The following is a 20,363-nucleotide window of genomic DNA, read 5'->3' as shown; positions in this document are numbered from 1 at the left end:
TCCTACTATGGAAGTCAGAGGTTACAGGCTTTTCAGCTTTCTTCAAAATACATTCTTTAGTTTTCTACCGAATAAAGAAACTCATAATGGTTGGAAGCCATGTGTGGGCGAGTAAATATTGAGTACATTTTCATCCCTTAATTAATGCTTCTCTTGTTGTCATAGGAAGTTTTTTATGACAGTTGCACTGATTGTTGGCATGCTCATTAGTTTATCATTAGTAAAATCCCTTGATTATATAGGCTCATTGGAATGAACATGATGTCAGTTAAGCTAATTTAACTTACGTTTTCATGAAGTTCAGTGCTGCACAACACCTGTTGGTTCGAAGGTGCAAAGCTAAAGGTCTGTTGCTAAGTAATATGGGATTTTTATTTGTTATGTATATTTTTAAATAGGTATTTTAATAGGTATATGTTTCTTAGGCTTAAAAACACATGTCTTCTGTCTTGTTTTTTTGTTTTTTTGTTTACAGGTTTTTTTTGGGTTGTCTTCAGAGAGTTTGAGCAATTTGCTGTGCTGATATCCATTAGTACTTCTACTCTTGGCTCTCAGGTCTTTGTTATTGTAGGTTGGCTCATAGCAGTGTGTGTGTGTGTGTGGCTTCATTGAAGCTCCTGATGATAAATTGTGTGCAGTTCTGCTCTCAGTGGACACAGTCCTTTGAGGTGTTAAGTGCTATAATGAAGGGATTCTTCCAAATCTCCAAATGAATGCGAACAGTGGAGCATTAATAGATTTATGCCCTGGAAATGTGTGTGTGTGAATGTGTAGTGGTGATTAGAACATTGTTACATCCTCACTGAGGGTATTTCTGTTGGATGTGGTGGTTGTGGATGAGTTGAATGAAGGATTTGCTTATCATTGTAGGGACTAAATGTTCTCGCAAAGATAATAAAAGTCACCAGGCATCCATGAGGAAAACTGTTTGGTTAACATGGTAAATAATATCTTGATTATATAGCAGAAAACATTCTGTGAGAGTTAAGGGATTGAAATATGTTTAGACAAGTATAAACAGAATTAAAGTCACTAGAAGAAGGGAGAGAGCAATGAATCATGGTGCTTTTGAGATTTTCTAATGTAAGTGTCACAGCGTTCACTTCAGAATATTAATAACAGTTGCTTTGTCATCTAAGTGTAAGGCATCGATAATGTTTTATGAAGATTTCCGTTTGTGTTTTGAGAATATTTATTTATCAAAGAATGCTGAAGAAAGTATCATGGTTTCAACAAACACATTAAGCAGTTCAAATGGTTTCAATATTTTTGTTGACAAGTGTTTTCGACAACCAAATCAGCAAATTATGAGGCTTTCTGAAGATTTATAAGACCCTCAAGACTGGATTAAAGACTGGTTGCTGAAAAATGTTCTGTATTATCACAAGTATGAAATACAATTAAAATGGCAAAAACAGAAAATAGATGCTCTAAAGTTAGTTGCACAAACCAATTTTATCCATTAAGCAGTGATAAAGTTAGCATCGACAGTTTAAAACTTCTACTTTTTTATTCATGTTTTCAATTGATTTATGGATTTGTTGATTGATGCAATCGTATTTGTCTTAGAACACAGTGAATTATTATATTTTTACTGTATTTAGACATCTGAAGATCCAAAAGGAATGTCTGAATATACTTTTTTAACACATCTTAATTTGTACACTGTCAAAAACAGCATGAATTTTTAAAGATATATGCCTGCTGTAAATTCCAATTATAGGAGTTCTCGTCTACTTGCATTTACTCTCAAAGACAATTACAGGGTTCTGCAGTTTGCAGTATCACAAGCTCTGGGCAAACTTGTAAAATCCTCGGGTTTTGCTTTAGCCCTCCTGTGGCTCCAGGGATGAGATATCAGAAATGCTGCCATTTCTTTTTATATTTCACAGTCATGTTTTCGGTGATTTTTACACTACGTAACAGAGCTTCGAGCATGCTATAAAAAGCCTAAAACACTAAGCTGTTCTTATGAGAAAACGCTGGTGTGTGACTTCTGTTGGTGCAGAAATTGATCGTATTATGCGATTAATTGAGTGAATAGAGTGCCACACAAGCTCGTATGGAAATGGAATTGCCCCCCGCGGGAGTTCTATATGAAAATCAATTTAAAAAGTATTAAGAGTCAGCATGCTGCTCCATAGAATAGAGCGCAATTTCACTGTTAGTGAAATGATGTTCATTTTAATAGCAGTTCTCTCTCTTTTGTTCTATAGATGCCTACCATCCTATTAAAACCTGCCTTTTTTATTTCATTCAACCTTCAGTGAAAATATTGACAGTCAACATGGTTGATCTTTTTGTCCTTGTAGTATTTATATAGCCATATTATTGTTTAATGTATGTATGTGCAGTACATATTGAATATTCAGGCAGAGTGAACTCATCAGTTAGCATTTATGAAGGATCAAGATTTCAATAGAGTCTCTGAATGATATTGATTTGGTAGACCAGTGATTCTTGAATGATCTTGCAAGGGCTTTACAATATGCACATGTGGTACAATAGCCTTGTATTTTACTTTGCTCAATGCTTTCTACAGCTGTAACATTACGTGCGTTTGAATCTGAGACCACCAATGCATTCAAGCAATAGCTTGTTTCTCAGGCTGGGACATTTTGGAGATAATTGGTTCTAGTGGTCAGATACGAGAGGAAAGAGACTCTGGAGAGCAGTCCACTGCTTTTTTCCCCCCCAACGGCACAGTGTTGGCAGCAAACACCCTCTTCACAAGTGTACACCACATTTAGATTAGAGGACAGTGATGAATTGAGACCATAAAAAGTTAGAGAATAAAAAATGAGCATAGGCCGAGCAAGGCTATAAGGCTTTGGGTCTCGTATATTCATATCCTTTACCACTACGAGAGTGTTACACTATGTGACAGTTATACCAAATCAAACCACCCACTGCCTGCGTTAAACATTTAGAAAGGATTATGACTAGAGACAGGGAGAAAATGTTTCCTTTGAAATGTGGAGCTGATCTTTTTAACGCAAGACATTGAAATTAGCCGATTTTCTAAATGCATTTATTGGTGTTTTTGTGAAGGAGTGATCTGCGTGCTTCTTTTTTTTGTCATTTTTAATTCCAATTTAGTTACCCAAATTTTCTGTGAAAGACACTTCTTTGGTGACCTGCTGGAATTCTCCAATCATTCTTTCTTACAATCAGCTGCAAACTTACATTTGGAGCTCCTTTTATCCACTCTACAATTACATTGTGACCTTATAAGAAAACATCTTTCATGTCTACAGTCTTCTTGGGAGATAATGGAAAACGCTTACGGGTCAAAGAGAAAGTGTTGTCATCATCAAGAAGCTTGTACAGTATTCAGATCTGCCTCCACCCAATTACCAAAGGATAGGTTAAGTCCAAACCTTAATTTTCTTTTTTTAAATAATTTGTTTCACTCAGATATCTATGTAAAAAGCTGTTTATTTGTTTGTTCAGATCATGGGTGTTCAAACTCAGTCCAGCAATAACAATAATAATAATTCCTTACATTTAAATAGCACTTTACACAAGGGTGGGATTCTCCTCATTCACCACCAGTGTGCAGCATCCACCTGAATGTTGCGACAGCAGCCCTGGAAGGCCATTGTCCTGCAAATTTTAGTTCCAACCTCAATTAGACACACCTGAACCAGCTAATCAAGCTCTTTTTAGGTATGCTAAAAACTTCCAGGCAGGTGTGTTGGAGGAAGTTGGAGCAAAACAATGCAGGACACGGGCCCTCAAGGACAGAGTTTGGACACCCCTGGTTCAGAGGCTTTTGCATGTTTGACCCTCCTACTTCATTAAAGGTATGCAAAGATATAAGTTAGACATCAAGTGGTTGAATAAGGTATTGCATGCCTGGTTCAAAACGCATGCAAGCGTAGGTTGCCAGATTGACACCAACAGGAGCAAGCCTGACTATCGAGCCAAAGGCTGATTTAAACAGTGTTCTTAATAAAAGCAATAACACATTATAGAAGAAATATTTCCCTATTAAAAGGAGTTTTTGTCCAAACCAACATATATTACCAACAATTTATGTTTTAGAAACTGCTTCTATTTCTTGCAGCTGAACAACAGAAAACTGACAATGATCACCTTAGGTACACATCATGTGCTTTATTCAGTGTTAAATGCTAATAATGTGAGTTTGAATGCCATTTTACATAACATTTATTGACATACTACTAAAAGCAGCAGCAGATATTCAAAAAAATAAATAGTTTGAAATGGAACTTTAGAACTGTGACTCAATGCAAGCCAACAAATATTGGTGATTAGACATGTACATTTAATAATGTTAAAGAGGTTTAATATGTATTAAATAGAGTATGAAGCTTACCATTTTGTTGGAGTGCACTGCAAATCTTGTCACGTGCTGTTAGGTTACAATGTTACAATCTAACCTGCTCACCTAATGTTTACATTCGTAACGTTTATATTATTTGCTAATAACCACCTATGTGGAAATCTGAATTTGCATCTCATTACGGGGCTGCTACTATTCACCTGAGGACACATTTCGGACATGGACGCATCATTTGGAGGCCTTCATGACTGAATAAATGAAATATAATGTTTTCCATCAAGGCAACCTGGAGTGCTGAAATATAATTGACTAAACTGGTATTAAACCAAAACAAAGACAGAAGCTCCGACACATAACACATTTTCAAAATAGAATAACTGACTTTAGCATTATTTGTTAATAAACAAGAATGCTTACTTAGCATTCTTGAATATCTGCAAGCATAATATGTTTTTTTTTTTTTTTTTGCTTTAGAATAGGCAAAACTTACAGACAACAACTTTTTTGACTTTTTGGTGGGTGTTCAAACAAATGCCAAAATTTGTGTGACAAATTTAAGGCAAATAAATGCAAATATGTAGGCACTGAAAAAAGGCTTTTGGGTAGTTGAATGTTAATTGCTGTTCTATTTCATTGCTAATGCTCATTTTTAGGATTTTGTGAGTTCATGTTATTTGAAAGCTGACAAGGAACATTTAGTACTTTTTAAAATTTAATTTGTCTCACCACAGGGACGTTTAAAATTAACTTGTGACTGCGGAAGATGGTGCAAATCTGTGTGCTGTATTCTTATGTAGCATTTTATGCAGACATTTAAGCACGCAACCTCTAACCACATGTCTACTTTGAACCTGCAGCATTAGGATTCATTTTCTGCAATAGAATTGCATTGTGGTAAGTGTGTTCAGCAATCAGCTTGCATTATCCTCCTGAAACTCGAAAGCGCTGCTTAACCTTTTTAAGAGGTGCCAGTCTATCTCCTGGAACAGCGAGTGAGTGATAAAGAGAGAAAGACCAGGAGAACTGAATGAAAAGAACGTGTGAGTTATGAAAATATGTCTCCTGAAATGTTGTAAAATGAGCTGCAGCCAGCTTGGGACTCTTTTTCTGGGCTGCTATGGCTTATAGCTCCAAACAATGGCAATAATGAGGACCGTTGGGAGGATTTTGAACCGTTCCCATATCAACCTGCAACCGACCATCACTGCTAAACGTAATACAGCCCAAGTTTCTGTGAGGCATGAGTATGTGTTGTTAAAGAAGCTCTGATACTTGATATAATATGTATATGTGTATAAATATATATTTTGCCTGAAACCATTGTGATATGGAATATTTTTAGCTTCTGACATAGATATGCAGAAGACATTATCGAGTCTATGTTCATTCTTAAACTCTATATAATTATAACCAGAGTCAGGTCTCTGTGCGCCTTCAGTGTTAATGCAGTTTGACATTGCAAAGTGACCTCTAAACATATTTGCGTGGCCCTGAATTTAAGAACTTCTGCAGTGACATTCGAGACAAACATCGATAGCTGCTTTTAAGGAGTAAATATGATATGTATTTCCGTAGAGAAGTAAATGAATGATTAAAGCTCTGTTTGGCCCTGCTGCCACTGCACAACCGAAGAACATTTCATCACTGTGATGAAAGCTTTCATGGCCAGCCACTGTCTGTGCGGTGCCGCACACGGAGGATCATTATTTAAAGCACAGATAAGTCATATCATGTGACAGTTGTTGCTTTAATGATTAATGTAGCTACGAATCGGTTTGTCTATGGGAATAGGGCTGCTTTTAGTAATGTTGGATGTGTTTCTGAATGCGTTATGGAGAGCTTGACTGTGTTTATCTGATGGATGTTTCTTTTATTCTTAATGTCTTCTCAGCATTGTAATATGGTGGTACTACTTTAACAGTTGTCAGTTACAACAACTTTAACAGTTTTTGCAAAGTGATGTACAGAAATGCTAAACTTGTGATGTGGACTCATTATATTAATGAAATTTTTGCCTACAGCATCTTTGTTCAGGATACAGACAGTTACCTGGCAGTGCATCTCTATTGGCACTAAGTATGTCATTTTCTATGGTTGATTTTGTTCCCATTGCTTCACTGATGCCAAGTCAGAGAGACTGTTTATTCCATTAGTGTCAAGTCATATTTACTTATATAGTGTTTTTCATGATGCACGTTGTTTCAAAGCAACTTTACAGAAACTCAAGCTTCTCTTATATTTGTTATGCCATCTGTTATTGGTTTGGATTCAAACATGGTCATTTCGATTGTATGTGCGTGTGTGTTTAAAAATTGTCATTGTTCAAGCTGCTATTTTATGTCTCACTATTTTGATTTAATATGTAAAGAGTGGAATTTTATCTCATCCATGGCCAACCCTGAGTTCCAGTGAAATCAAAAGAAAATTCAATACAATTTCCCCAGATGCACAGCTGCTGTTTTTGGTTATAGAATTTCATATATGGCAGGATTTAAAATCTGGAATCTTCAAATTTATGCTGAAAGCTTACATAAGTTACTCAACAAGTAACCTCTGTCTAAATTTGTTTGATTGATAAGAGCATTTTTGTTTGTGAAATTTGTTTTCAGTTCAAAAACGTAAGTAATTTCTGTTTTGATCTGTATTCAACTCAAATACTTGATTACCCACACAAATTCAGCTAAATAGACTCTTATGTCATATATGACCAATGTAACGGTCTGCAACAGCATTGTTTGACCAGTAAGGCACTGTAGCTTTTTTGTTAGCTAATGTTTTACACAAATAAAAATTGCTGTTATGTGTAAATGTCTCAACTCACTACACATACTTCTTTTGTTGTTGTTTTTTTCCTTGGGGTCTACTTTCAGTGCCATCACCGCAGAGAGCAAAGTTTAGATGAATATGTAAAAATGTGTTTGCACTTGCCTCTTAATTACAAAATAAACACACTGATTTTCTCACTGATTATCAAATAAACACACTGATTACCTTGTTTTTATTACTTAGAATATGTATAACTGAAAGCAAAAGCTGAATAAACGACACAAGTCAGTGGAACAATCAATGATCCAGTGATTTATTTTTTTGAATAATGGTTCGATTACTGCATATTGAAATAATTGTTTATTAAACTATTTGATTGCCAATGTTGAATAATCATCTGCTATTATTTATTATGCAAAGAATATTACAGATAAGTTCTCCAGTTTTGGCCACTTCTGTTTTAAAGGGCACTTTTTTTAACGATCTAGCCCCTGCGGCCTCTTTACTTTCTCTTTAGTTTACTTTTACTGTTTACTCCTTTACTTTCGTGGAGAAAGGAAATTATGAAAACTCACTCCACTAAAGACATCGATTAGCCTACATATTTAATTTCCTTTGTTAAGTGCAAAGATTTCTTTCAAAACTATATCTAAATTCAGTTATAATTTCCAGCAAACGAATAAATGAACAATAAAAACGAAGTGTGGTCAAAAAACAAAGTTATATCCAAACACATCCTATTCTAATGCCCCATATAGTGATGCATACATCTCCAAATTGCGACAGGGGGACAAATCTAAGCTAGTTTTTGTCAAAAACAAATGTACATATGCATATAATTAAGAATACTGAAAATAATTAAATTAAACAAATGCAAATAGTCATAAATAAACTAGAAACAGCCCCCCGACATGAAGAATGCATGGAGGTAGTTGTTTGTTTTTATTTATGTTGAAACTAATATTTTTTGTAACATTTTAATTCTTTTTTTTTTTTTTTTTCATATGTAAAGATATTTGTTTTTTCCAGAGATGGTTTGCGGCTGGAAGGGCATCCGCTGTGTAAAAATGTGCTGAAGAAGTTGGCGGTTCATTCTGCTGTGGCGACCCCGGATTAATAACGGGACTAAGCCAAAAAGAAAATGAACGAATGAATTAGGATATTTGTGTATTGCTGTACATCCTGTGTGTATTAAGCAATTTGTACGCGTTTAAGTCGCACAACTAACGTACTTTGTGCTAAAATTTATACCAGATTTCAGTTGGTCAGTGGTGCAGTTTATTTCAGTTTCTCAAAATAGCAATGTGCCAACAATGCACCTTAACACACCTCCTTTTTAGACCAGCACACCCAAGAGTCTACAAAGTGGCACAAATGGATTTGCTATTTAAACAACGTGGCACAAAACATGATTATTAAGGTTGTGCTGGTTTGAAAATAGCTACAATTCACGCCAAACACGTTTTGCATCTTATTGTGCCAGTTGTAAGATAGGGCCCTAAATGTCAGTTTTATTTCTCTAATAATTAAATTTTTTTGGTGTAATCATATTTGCATTATTAATTGTTGACATTCCAGTTGTAGCTGTTTTGCCATGCTAGTTGCCATGCTAAAAAAAAATAAGAATTGCACAAAAATTACTGTAAAACTGTACTGTCTTTTTATAGTAGAATATTTGCACAAAAGCAAGACTAATCCTTCTGATATTGTAATTAGGTTTGGGCGATGGTGACCAATTTGGCATCATACAATGTCTAATGTGAAACATTGCTATGGATGATGGCATCATGGTTGTAGACGGTGGTGAATTAATCATTTATGAATAATTAATTACTTTATAACAAATTCAACTACCTGACTCGCATGGTCTTTGTTTTACTCATAACCAAATCATAAATAAATAAAGATAAGTTACACACAGATTACACCTGTCAGTCACTTTTTCCGTTGGACTCTCGCATGAATAGGCAGAGTAATCTGTGTTGTTATAATGGCATCAATAAACTTGGTTGGTAAAAAGGTACAACCAACAGTAAGCAACCAACAGTTTCTGAGGTTTTCACAAAAATTACTAAGTACACACATGAAAGCAAAAGATAGAAGCAGTTTACTAATGCTGTGTCACGTTACCTGATAGATTCAAGAGACCAATGAGTAGATAGCGGTAGGATCCTAGCAGTAGGGGATCGCAATGCTCGGCAGTGGACGATGGCATCGTCTATCGACCCAACCCTAATTGTAATACCAGTGAGTAATGACTTTCAGGATGCAATACGCATGAATACATAAATAAAGCTGGAGAACCTTTATATACAGCATGGGTCCACACAGACTGAAAGTTTGGCACCAGGGATTTCTGCTCATTAACAATGGATCTGGACAGACCGCTTCATTACACAGGCTGTGTAAAGAGTAAGAGGTATCTGATGGCCCCCCTGTCCACTCTCCCTCGCTTTTCCCTTCTCTTTATCTCCACGAGTGCAAAAGCCTCAACTGAATCAATGCCATTAGATCCCTCTTTAATTAAATCTACAAAGTGGGCAACAAGAGATGATTTTTGCTTTCTATGATGTGTCGGTATCACAAAGACCCAGTCCTTACAAAACTCTACAACAGAGCTCTAGCACTGGCTTTGTGTCTGTGTGCCTGTGACAGACGCCATACTGGGTGGAAAACTAGTGTTGTTTTCACTTTGCCAAGCCTGATGGCTCAATTCAAAGTCAGCTGCACTAAGTGATTTATGGCTTGGTTTTAATCAGCCTGCTGAAAATGCAATTAGAAAGGGTTCCCACCGTGTGCAAATGAGCCGTCCCAAAGCCACTCGGGGACGCGCGCTGTTAATTAGCTGGGTAGGGCACCTGTTAGCGCTCTGAACTGGCCAGCAATGAGAGAAAGAAAAGGGTCAAATGGATACAGGGAATGGGAAAGCACTTTACCCGAGGGTGCGGGAGTCTGGCACAAGGGTATGGCACTTGTTAGTGATCAAATTTAGTATGATGAATTTTCTCACTAATATTTTATATTGCAAATGTTAAGTGCTGGTTAGTATAAGTCCATAAATATGTCATGCTGAATGAAGAATACATTAACTCATATTTTGTCATTTTACTTTCAGAGAAGAGTTTTGAAGCATTAAAGTAGACATTATACTTGACCTGTTAGCCAGCACTCAATTTTGGGGATTTTAACCTACATAACTTTAAATAGTAACAGTTCCTGACTCCAGTAAGCTACAATTATTATGTATCATTGGAAAGAAGACACTTTGAGCTTTACTGTGGTAAAAGGAGAAGTTACACGTTAAAAAATATAAAAAGTTATACATTATGAAGTCATGAGGAAAAAAAATAAACTTTTTTATTTAAATAAATCACTTTTCGAAAGGTCCATTTACTCCAAGCATGATAACCAGATATATAAATATAACAATGTTTATAATGTTTATAATAATATGCGTCCACACTAATTAACGATAGAAAATCTGTTTATTTTAAATTATGCTTTTCTTTTGGCATTACCCAATTGTAACCATCAGCTGTCCTTACTGTGCTACTAACACATCTGACCAGTGAATCTTTATTTAAAAATGTATTAATCTATTTAAAAGAATTTAGCAATTGTAGCCTGTAGTGGAATAAAACCAACACATTATTTTACCAACATTTTCAAGGAAGCTAACACAAGATGCTGAAACTAGCTTTAAATATCCGAGAAAACTACCTGAGAGACAACTTCCATATTTTTTATCATTCTTTCTTGGGCTGTACAATATTGGAAAAATCAGACATTGTGATATTTTGTTTTTCTGCGATTTATATTGTGTAATGAACACAATCTGACCAGATGTCTTGCATATCTCTATTTAAGGGGAAAATCAATCATTTAGATTGATTGAGGTGATTTTGTAAGCATGTGAATTAGAGTTGTGCGATATGGGAAAAAATGTCTAATTGCAATGCTTTTTGACAGATATTGTGATTTGCGATTTGAATTTTGTATTGACGATTCTCAATAATCTGGATCGTAGCTTCTAACTGCTAAAATGCTAGAGTGCTAGTTAAAAAAAGAAACTGAAAAAATATTAACTTTAACATTTATTCAGATTTGTCTTTATTTATTCATAAATTAAACTAATATTTCTATATTAGAAAACATAGTGTAGCTTATTATACAAACATAAATATAATAATAATATTATTACATATCACAGCCTCTCATGTTTCAAATCGTGATTGAGATTCAATTTTGATTAATCGCACAAGCCTAGTGTGAATCATGTATAAAACAATTTAAATTAAAATAATTAAAATATACTTGCAAGCAAGCATAATTACAATAGAGCAAAGAAAAAAATCAAACAAACAGTGCTTAATGGTTTTCCAGAGAGTCAAACAGTATTAAGGTACATAAATTGAATATTCTTTATTGTATTAATAATTATTAGTTGTGACTTAATGCTTCACACTCTCTTGAAATGCCTTTAAAATGCATGCAATTTATACAGTTTCACCCTGTTATGGTTATCCTTTTGCAATGACTCAATGACTTTTGAAATGTCATGTATTATCAATTGTTGATCAATTATATCCCCAACTGAACTTTCCATATCCTGCGGTGTGACTATTGCAGACACACACATTGCGATATCAATATTGAAACAATATGTTGTGCAGCCCTAATTCTTTAAATAGCCATTATCTTTAAATGATCTTTGAAAAGAGAGCTTAACATCTAGCAGTGCCTTTCCACAAATTAAGCTTTAAATTGCATTAGTCCTTTATATTGCAGTGTACTCAGACTGACACTTACTTTAGTTTATTAGCAGAGAAAAAAGCTTTCTGGAAGAAACCCCAATGACATCGTTTGTCTACATCCTTATCATTATAGCCGTTAAATGCTGTTCTTTTATATTGAGAATGAGTTTAAGAAATCTTTTGTAATGTTTATAGTTTTCATATTTGTATGAAGGGGCAAAGTTAACTGCGCACACTGTGTGTGTGTGTGTGTGGGTGAACTTTGTAAAGACAAATACATCAAATAATCATTGGAAAAGTTCTTACTGTATTTCTTACAAACATTACTTGAGATATGCTTACTTCATGTCTGTCATTGTGCTGTTTATCTGACGCAGCCGAGGCGGAGATTGAGGCACACTCTGTTTTAAGCTGAAACCTTAGACACATTCTGGAGACTCAAAAGACTTATCTTAAATCTTGAAAAAGGGGTAAAATACTTGCCCTTTAAAGTAAGTGAGTAAATCCCTTGCCTTAAAAGCAGCAAGTTGAAAAAAATAGAGTAAAACCTTTCCACTTGTAACCGTTATTGTTTACTTACTAATTTTAAAGTGACATGTTTGCTCACTTTTTTAAACTAAAGTCAACAAATCACTTAATATTAATATGCAGCAAATTGGGGGTTTATTGAAGCAAAAGTCATAGTTAATGGTTTGTTAATAGCAAGAATTAAACCTTACAATAATAAATAGCTTTTTAGTTGTTTTTACTTAATGGGTTTTAATGTCTTTTGCATGTAAATAATTGATAAGTGAACTGTAAAATTGACACAGGGACTCAGGGAATAGAAAGTAATAGTTACCTGAGGGTGGCACAAGGGTAAGGGCACTTGTTAGTGAACTAGACTGAACCAAGAAGGATGACGACAGCTCTGGAATAAAGTGGTCGAGGTGTAGAAAAAGGACACCGGTAGGATCATTGCTTGAGATATCAGTGATGGAGGATGTGTGATGGCAGAAATAAATTGGAGCACTCGTGATCTTTAAGAGCAGGAGGGTGCTTGTTAGTGAGCCACAGGAGGCTTTGCTGTTAGAACGGATCAAAACAGCACAGACAGGGCGGGAGCGGTGGTATGGTGAGATTAGCAGGTGTCAAATGTGCGAGAGAAAGTCTGCTGGAAATTGGAAGGCTGACAACGGTAAGGTGAATAAGAGTTAGTTAGGAGGAGGAAGTGTGAATGAGATGTGCATGGTGTCTGACTGAGCCAGGAAATTGTTATCAAGGTAGAAGTGAGGCAGTTTATTAACTGGCTTTTCTTTGGAAGCTGCTTTTGGATTTGGACGTCAAGTTGGGATGCACTTGAGTCAGAGAAAAAATGGTGTTTTCAAGAACCAAAAATCAATAATGTTTTAATACAGCTTCATTTTTTTCTTTGTCCTTTCACATGTTCAGTGCAGTATTTCAATTTATCCAGAATAAATGACATGAAGTATGACCACTTATATATTTATAGACATCAATATGTGCTGGATAGAATAAGTTTTCATTTGTTGTGAATATATTATGCTTATTTTCAGAGGCGATATTTAAAGAATTAAATTCATTTTAATTTTGACATTTTACTAGCATTTTACTAGCATTTCCAATTGTTTGTATGTATATAAAATCATTGGTTAGAAGGATAATATCATTCAGATAGCACAATGGAATTTAACCCACTTACATTAAACATTTCAATTTTAAATGTGATTTATACCCATTAAAATGTATAAATGACTATCATGGATATTCTTTTTAATAGGGCTGGGTGATTAATCAAAAAGTAATCGAAATCGACACTCATAACCTATAATTGACCTAATATTTCCAGGACAATTTTTTAAATTACTTCCCCTACCGCACGCAGAGTCACATGACCCCTTTCTTTTAAAGGCTGAGGCGGATATATATTTGTGAGGCCACTTTGCAGCCACATCTGATGTCTGGTAAAGTAGGGCGATGGACCTTTTCTACATTGAAAATGATTAGAAGCTGTGCTGAGATGCCTTGAGATAGCATATTTCTATTACATTAAAATTATTATTTGCATTAAAATATTTGTTTTAGGAAGGTGCACGAAGGGCACTGTTTAAAATATTATTTACAGGTAGGCATGGGTCACTATAAGTTTCTGACACTATGATAACCTTGGATAAATATATTGTGGTTTTTCGGTATCACGGTATTGCGGTTAATGCTCTAAAATATTGTCTGTTTAAATGTCTGAAAAAATAAACTTTTCCACTTTTCAAACACTATATTTTATTTTGAGAAACATTTAAAATATTTTTGAGCAATAAATGGTCTCTGGATAAATGAATGAATAAATGGAATAAAATGAATCTTTGGATGCTAAAAAAAACACCTAAAAAACATTAAAACAAAAGTCCTACTTATACATAGGAACGTTATAGCATAAAATCTTAGTGGTTTTACCTTGACTTTACCTTAACTTTTCCAAACTACGATATACCTTGAAAATGGTTATCGTTCCATGCCTATGCTCCATAGATTAATTATTTTATTTAGAAGAGATACTGATTATTTTCTACTTTTAATTTGAAAAGCATTGAAAATATTTTTTGTTTCCTAATGTGCAAGTTATTTATTTATTTATTTAATTTATTTATTTATTTATAAAGTTTAGTCAATGTGTGTTTTAATTTTAGTTGTTCAATGTTGATGTTCAATAACTAATCATAGATAGATGTGTGTGTTTTCTTCAATTATTTTAAGTAATGCACCCTTCACTCAGAAATCTTTCATTTGTAATATGTGAGCATATTTACTCTACAAAACCTGTCAGTAAATCATGAGGATAAAAGAAATATAATAAATAAATAAAATAACCATTCATTAATAGTAATCGAGTATAAATGTTTAATTAAGATTTAGATTTTAGGTTAAATCACCTATTTTTAATATTTGCAATTTTTAACATTTGATGTTTAAATTACTCACAGCTTATCTAAGGTAGTGTTAGATGTGTTAAACCATCTTAAAGTTCGTAATCATGTGAATTTTTCTAATACAAATGCACAAGCATTATTTTTTTACTCTTTCTGCAGTTAAAGACAGTTTTTTTATATGTGAATTTTTCTTCTCATCACTTGTTGAACTCGACATATATCCCTTTGTTCTTTTTCCTTTTAGCTGAATAAATAAATTAAAGAGGAGAATGCTGTGCTCTGTGTTTGCCTTGCGGGTTCAGGCATATCTTTCTTTGTGAGCTCTGTCTATTGAGACAGTCAATTACCAGCGCATGTAACGGAGCACATATATATATATATATTTCCCACATTGACATTATCAAGCTTTTCAACAGCCGTTTTTCTCATGATAGGGGAGAGGAAGATCAAGACAGAAAGACAGAAATTGAAATACCAGAGCAGCACACAGGTGGTCATGCTTGTCAGTGTGTGACAAGAAAGGGTTAGATCACTAATTCATTTTTGTGTTATAGGATCTTACTGGGAGATGGAACCACTTCGTTAGATTACGGCTCTCCAAGCCTTTGCCTCTAGTTAAAGTGGGCCTGACATTAAAAATTCAGGAGGTACTAATGGGAGTCCTGTAATGAGCTGACCTGAACACTGAGGTCACGATGTGGGATAACTGGTCTAGATAGATAGATGTTTAAAATGCCAGCCATTGAACTTTGTATCTAGCATATGTTTCTAGCAATTTTGAATAAAAGTAAAAATAAAAAAAATGTGGTACCTGTGTTACCAACATTGTATCCTATGAGATGATCTTACTCATGTTGGATCCATGGATAGAGGATTTATGAACAAACAGGTAGAAGGGTCTATGAATAGATTGTAGCATCCAAGCATATGAAAAATGAGTGAATGGATGAACAAATGAAAGGATGAGTGAATGTATAAATAGATGAAAAGATTAGAAGGATGGATAGGGTAAACAAATAGAGGAATAGGTCAATACATAAATGAATGGATGTGTGGTTAGGTAAAAGGGCTATAGCTTGATGCATGGATAGATGAATAGGGAATGGATATTCATCGCAATGTGCATATAGATAAGTAAAGAAATGGGTAGAGAAATAGATATAAGTTGATAAGTTTTAGATAATTGTTGATGGATGGATGGATGGATGGATGGATGGATGGATGGATGGATGGATGGATGGATGGACAAACTAGTGGAAGGATGGTAGGATAAAAAAGTGTATATATATGGATGGATGAATAAATGGATGGACAAACTAGTGGAAGGATGTGTGGATAAAAAAGTGAATATATGGATGGATGGATGGATGGATGGATGGATGGATGGATGGATGGATGAATTAGTGGATGGAACGACAAATAACTAAAAGGGTGAATGAATAGATAAACGAAGATGGGTGTATAGATATATGGAAGGGTAAAATAGTAAATAGTTGGATGGATGGATGTTTAAATGAGAAGATTGTTGGATGGAAGGATGGATTATCAGAGAGATGTGAGGTCAAGTACATTGTAAAAAAAAATCTGTAATTTTACGGTTTATTTCCAGCAGCTGGAGTGACTGAAAAAAAAATCTATGAAATAACGGGCATTAAATTACAGAAATTCAATGTAAATTAACAGAGGTTGATTTACAGAAATTTACCAGAAATTTAAATTTAAGAAAATTTCTGTGATTATTGTCTGTTATTTTACAGTAAATTTCTATAATTTAACGGGCTTTACTTTACTTTTTTCCAGCACCTCAGCTGCTGGAAATAAACCTTAAAATTCCGGATTTTTATACAATGTAACAGGATGCATGGATTAATAAATGAGTAGGTTAAGTTAATGACGGATAATAGATGTAAATTATTAATGTACAGATAAATGAGTAAAGATATGGATAGATAAATAGATTAATAAATAATAGATAAATAGATAAGTTCGATAAGTTTTAGATTATTGTGGATGGATGGATGGATGGATGGATGGATGGATGGATGGATGGATGGATGGATGGATGGATGGATGGATGGATGGATGGATGGATGGAGGGATGGATGGATTGATAGATGGATGGATGGTTGAGGATGGAATGACAAATAAGTAAAAGGGTGACTGAAGGGATAAACAAGATGTATGTATAGATATACAGTATGAATGGGTAAATTAGTGGGTGGATGGATGGATGGATGGATGGATGGATGGATGGACAGAGGGACAGACATGGATGATATGATGGATGATATGAGATGGGTGATACAAGTAGATACTTTAGCATATTAACTCTTTAGTTTAGATGAATGGAAGGATGATGTCTAGGACAAGTATACTTTATTATAGGTTGACACTGTAGTGTAGGTTGACACTTTAGAACTGATAGTTAGTTAGTTAGTTAGTTAGTTAGTTAATATCTATAGATCTAGTCCAGCAGAATGCTTACAGTTCACCATCAGCACTATTAAGAGCTAGGCTTGAGAATGACTGTAATCAAATGGTGCAGAGGCATGAAGAAGTGAGCGTGTTGTCACTCAATATGTCCGGAGTTTGTGTTTGACTTGAGGCGTATTGCAGCAGCTCATCTTGCTGACTTCGACACAACACCACCACACAGCCTCTGGGTTACACCAGACTGAGCATCCGAACGCCATCAAATCCACATCTGCTCGGTCGCAACTCCCTGAGCCTGCTCCCATATGCTATTCCTCTGTGAGTGTGTGTTTGCGTACGCCTGTGTGTTTCTTTACTGCACAACGGAGATGAATCTCCCCTGCTGTTGGAATAGCTGATGGATTTTTCTTGCCTTCCCCTGCCTCCCCTTGTGTGCTTGCTTTTAGAGGTGCAGTCTCTCCACTCCTGAAACAGATGAGTGAGTCGTTTCGTACAGTAGTGTGAGAGGCTAGTTTAGCTGTGGTTATTTCTTATCAGAAGCGTGTACCTGACTCATGCTTTTTTTGTGTCGGAGACAATGCAGAACACGCCTCGGAATCTCAAGTACCACTCTTCCTAATTTATTTTCTCGGCATTCTTCATGGCTTCTCGTTTGTATGAAACGTGATGAGACTGTAATAGCACCGCTTCACACATTTACCCATTAGAATTCAGCTGTATGGGGTTGCCTGTTACGGGCCATTAGAGGTTATGCTCATATTGCAAATATATTTACTAAATAAAGCTTAGTGTTTTTTAAAAGGAATACTTCATCCAAACTGAAATTGCTTTTGACCGCCAGCCCCTTTCTCGTTTTTATTGATGACACTGGTTTTGTTAATGATTATAATTAAGATTGCATCCCCAACTTAGAGAGACAGTTCTCCCATAAATGAAAACAGGTTTTACCATTTACTCAAATGGTTCCAAGTTTCTTTTCTTCAGATGAAAACTAATATATATATATATATATATATATATATATATATATATATATATATATATTGAAGAAAGCTACAAACCTAAAACCTCTGGCTTTCATAGTAGAAAAAACAAACTTTACGAAAGTCACTGGTTACAGCTTTCCAACTTTCTTCTAAGTTCTTTTGTGTTCAACAGAAGAAAGAATCTAAGGTTTGAAAGACAAATAAATATTTGAAACATGTAGTCCTGTGACAATAATCGATATATTGACATATCGCACAAAACATGGCCATGACCTCAATAATTTTTGGTGATGCACTCTATTTCGCCCATACATTTACCTGACAAAAGTCTTGTCGCCTGTCCAGGTTTTAGGTACAACAAATATTAACTTATAGTTGATCATTTGGTATCAGAAGTGGCCTACATATAATGCAAAGGCCTCTAAATTACGCTTATTTTACCAAAATAATATATGATTATGTCTTAATTTTTTATTATTTAATTAGGACAGTAAGGTCTGACTTTGCTTAGATGAATGTCTTGTCACTTAACAAAAATAAAGTTCAGTAAAGAATATAAAGTTATGGAAAAAGAATTAATATTGTGTATGACTCCCATGAGCTTGGAGGAATGCATCCATACATCTCTGCAATGACTTAAATGCCTTCATCTTGAACAGCAAAGAAAGCATTCTTGAGTTGATCAAGATTCTTTAGATTCATCTTTAATGCCTCCTCCTTCATCTTACCCCAGACGTGACTGGGATGGCCAATCCTGGAGCACCTTGACCTTTTTTGCTTTCAGGAACTTTGATGTGGAGGCTAAAGTATGAGAAGGAGCTCTATACTGCTGAAAAATTTGTGCTCTCCTGTGTTTTTTTCTGTGAGAATCTTGGGTCCATGTGAGTTCCAATAGGTCTTCTGCAGTATTTGTGATGATTAGGATGCAGTTCAACAGATGATTCATTGGAAAAATCTACCTTCTGCCCCTTTTACAAATGATCAACTAGAAGTCAAGTTGTTAATTGTTGCTCATACAACTGGGATCGACGACAAGACTTTTGTCAGATAGTGTACATAAAAACCTAGCAACAGTTTAGCAGATTGTGCAACATCTCTATCTCTATTGGAGGTTTCAGTGTCAGTATGGTAAAAAAAAAACAACAACAACAATATTATTATCATAAATTGTTTGAGTATATTTTCAGGTGGGTGTCTGACAACTAAAACTGAAAATAAATCTGGAACCAGATATCGCAGCCTCTGATACTTTTTACCTTGCATTATGCATTTTTCACATTCTGATTCCAGTGCCTAAATATTAAATTGGTAAAATTACTATAAATACATTAAATAGTCTTAAGAATAAAATATTATGTAAACAGTTCAGATGCAAAAACCTCTAAATGCTGTCTGACATTTCCTTAAAAATTAGCATTTTTCTCAGCCTCCTATGTTTATGTTTAGTTATTTCACTTTAAAGACAATGGAAATAACCTATTCTTTGCATTAAGAGTAATTATTACTGAAACTACACAGAATAGCCTGATACAAATGCTCATCTTAGATGAAAATGTCAGACAGCACTTTTTAATTAAACACTTCATGTGTTCTTTGGAAGAATGTTTTTGAATTATGATTATATTAAATTGTCATTCAGGCATTATATAATGAGTGGCATAAAATGGTTTTAAAATGGCAATAATAAATAGTTAATCTCAATACATTTTGGTGTAATATATCATACAATACAAAATAGATATCAAAACAGGCCTAGAAACAAGTAAAACTTAAGTAAATGATGACAGAATTTACAAATGAACTATTTATTTAAGCTCTCGTTAAGCTCAAGGTACCGTAAAATGTGCATTTGTCAGAGACAAAACATGTACTGCCATTTCTAAACCTTGATTACACTGCTCTCAAATGTTAGTCTGGAGCTCTGTACTGTTTATCCATGCAAATATTAAGTTTGTTTAATACGCAATTCTGTTCAGTTAGCAAAGCATTTCTTAGGAATATAGTCAAACAAGGGGAAAATGTATATACTGTATGTAACTACATTTCAACTCGAGTTCCTCTAAATTTTCTGCTTGCACACCTAATATTTTTAGTAAGCAGCTATAATGCTAGTAGTTACTTTCGATCTTTTTAATGCAATGTTGCTAAATCAAAGAAATAATTATTTGAAATGAAAAGTAAACCATTG

The 20,363-nt window shown here is 34.7% G+C and overlaps 1 protein-coding gene across 6 annotated transcripts in view; it reads left to right on the top strand.

The window, feature by feature from the left end:
* Positions 1-20,363, top strand: part of ncam2 (neural cell adhesion molecule 2) — a 398,045-nt gene that overhangs the window by 3,069 nt on the left and 374,613 nt on the right.

Source organism: Danio rerio, chromosome 9, assembly GCF_049306965.1.
Source record: "Danio rerio strain Tuebingen ecotype United States chromosome 9, GRCz12tu, whole genome shotgun sequence".
NCBI classification, from domain to species: Eukaryota; Metazoa; Chordata; class Actinopteri; order Cypriniformes; family Danionidae; genus Danio; species Danio rerio.
Note: the sequence above shows the minus strand (reverse complement) of the source record. Positions and strands in the feature narration are given on the sequence as shown.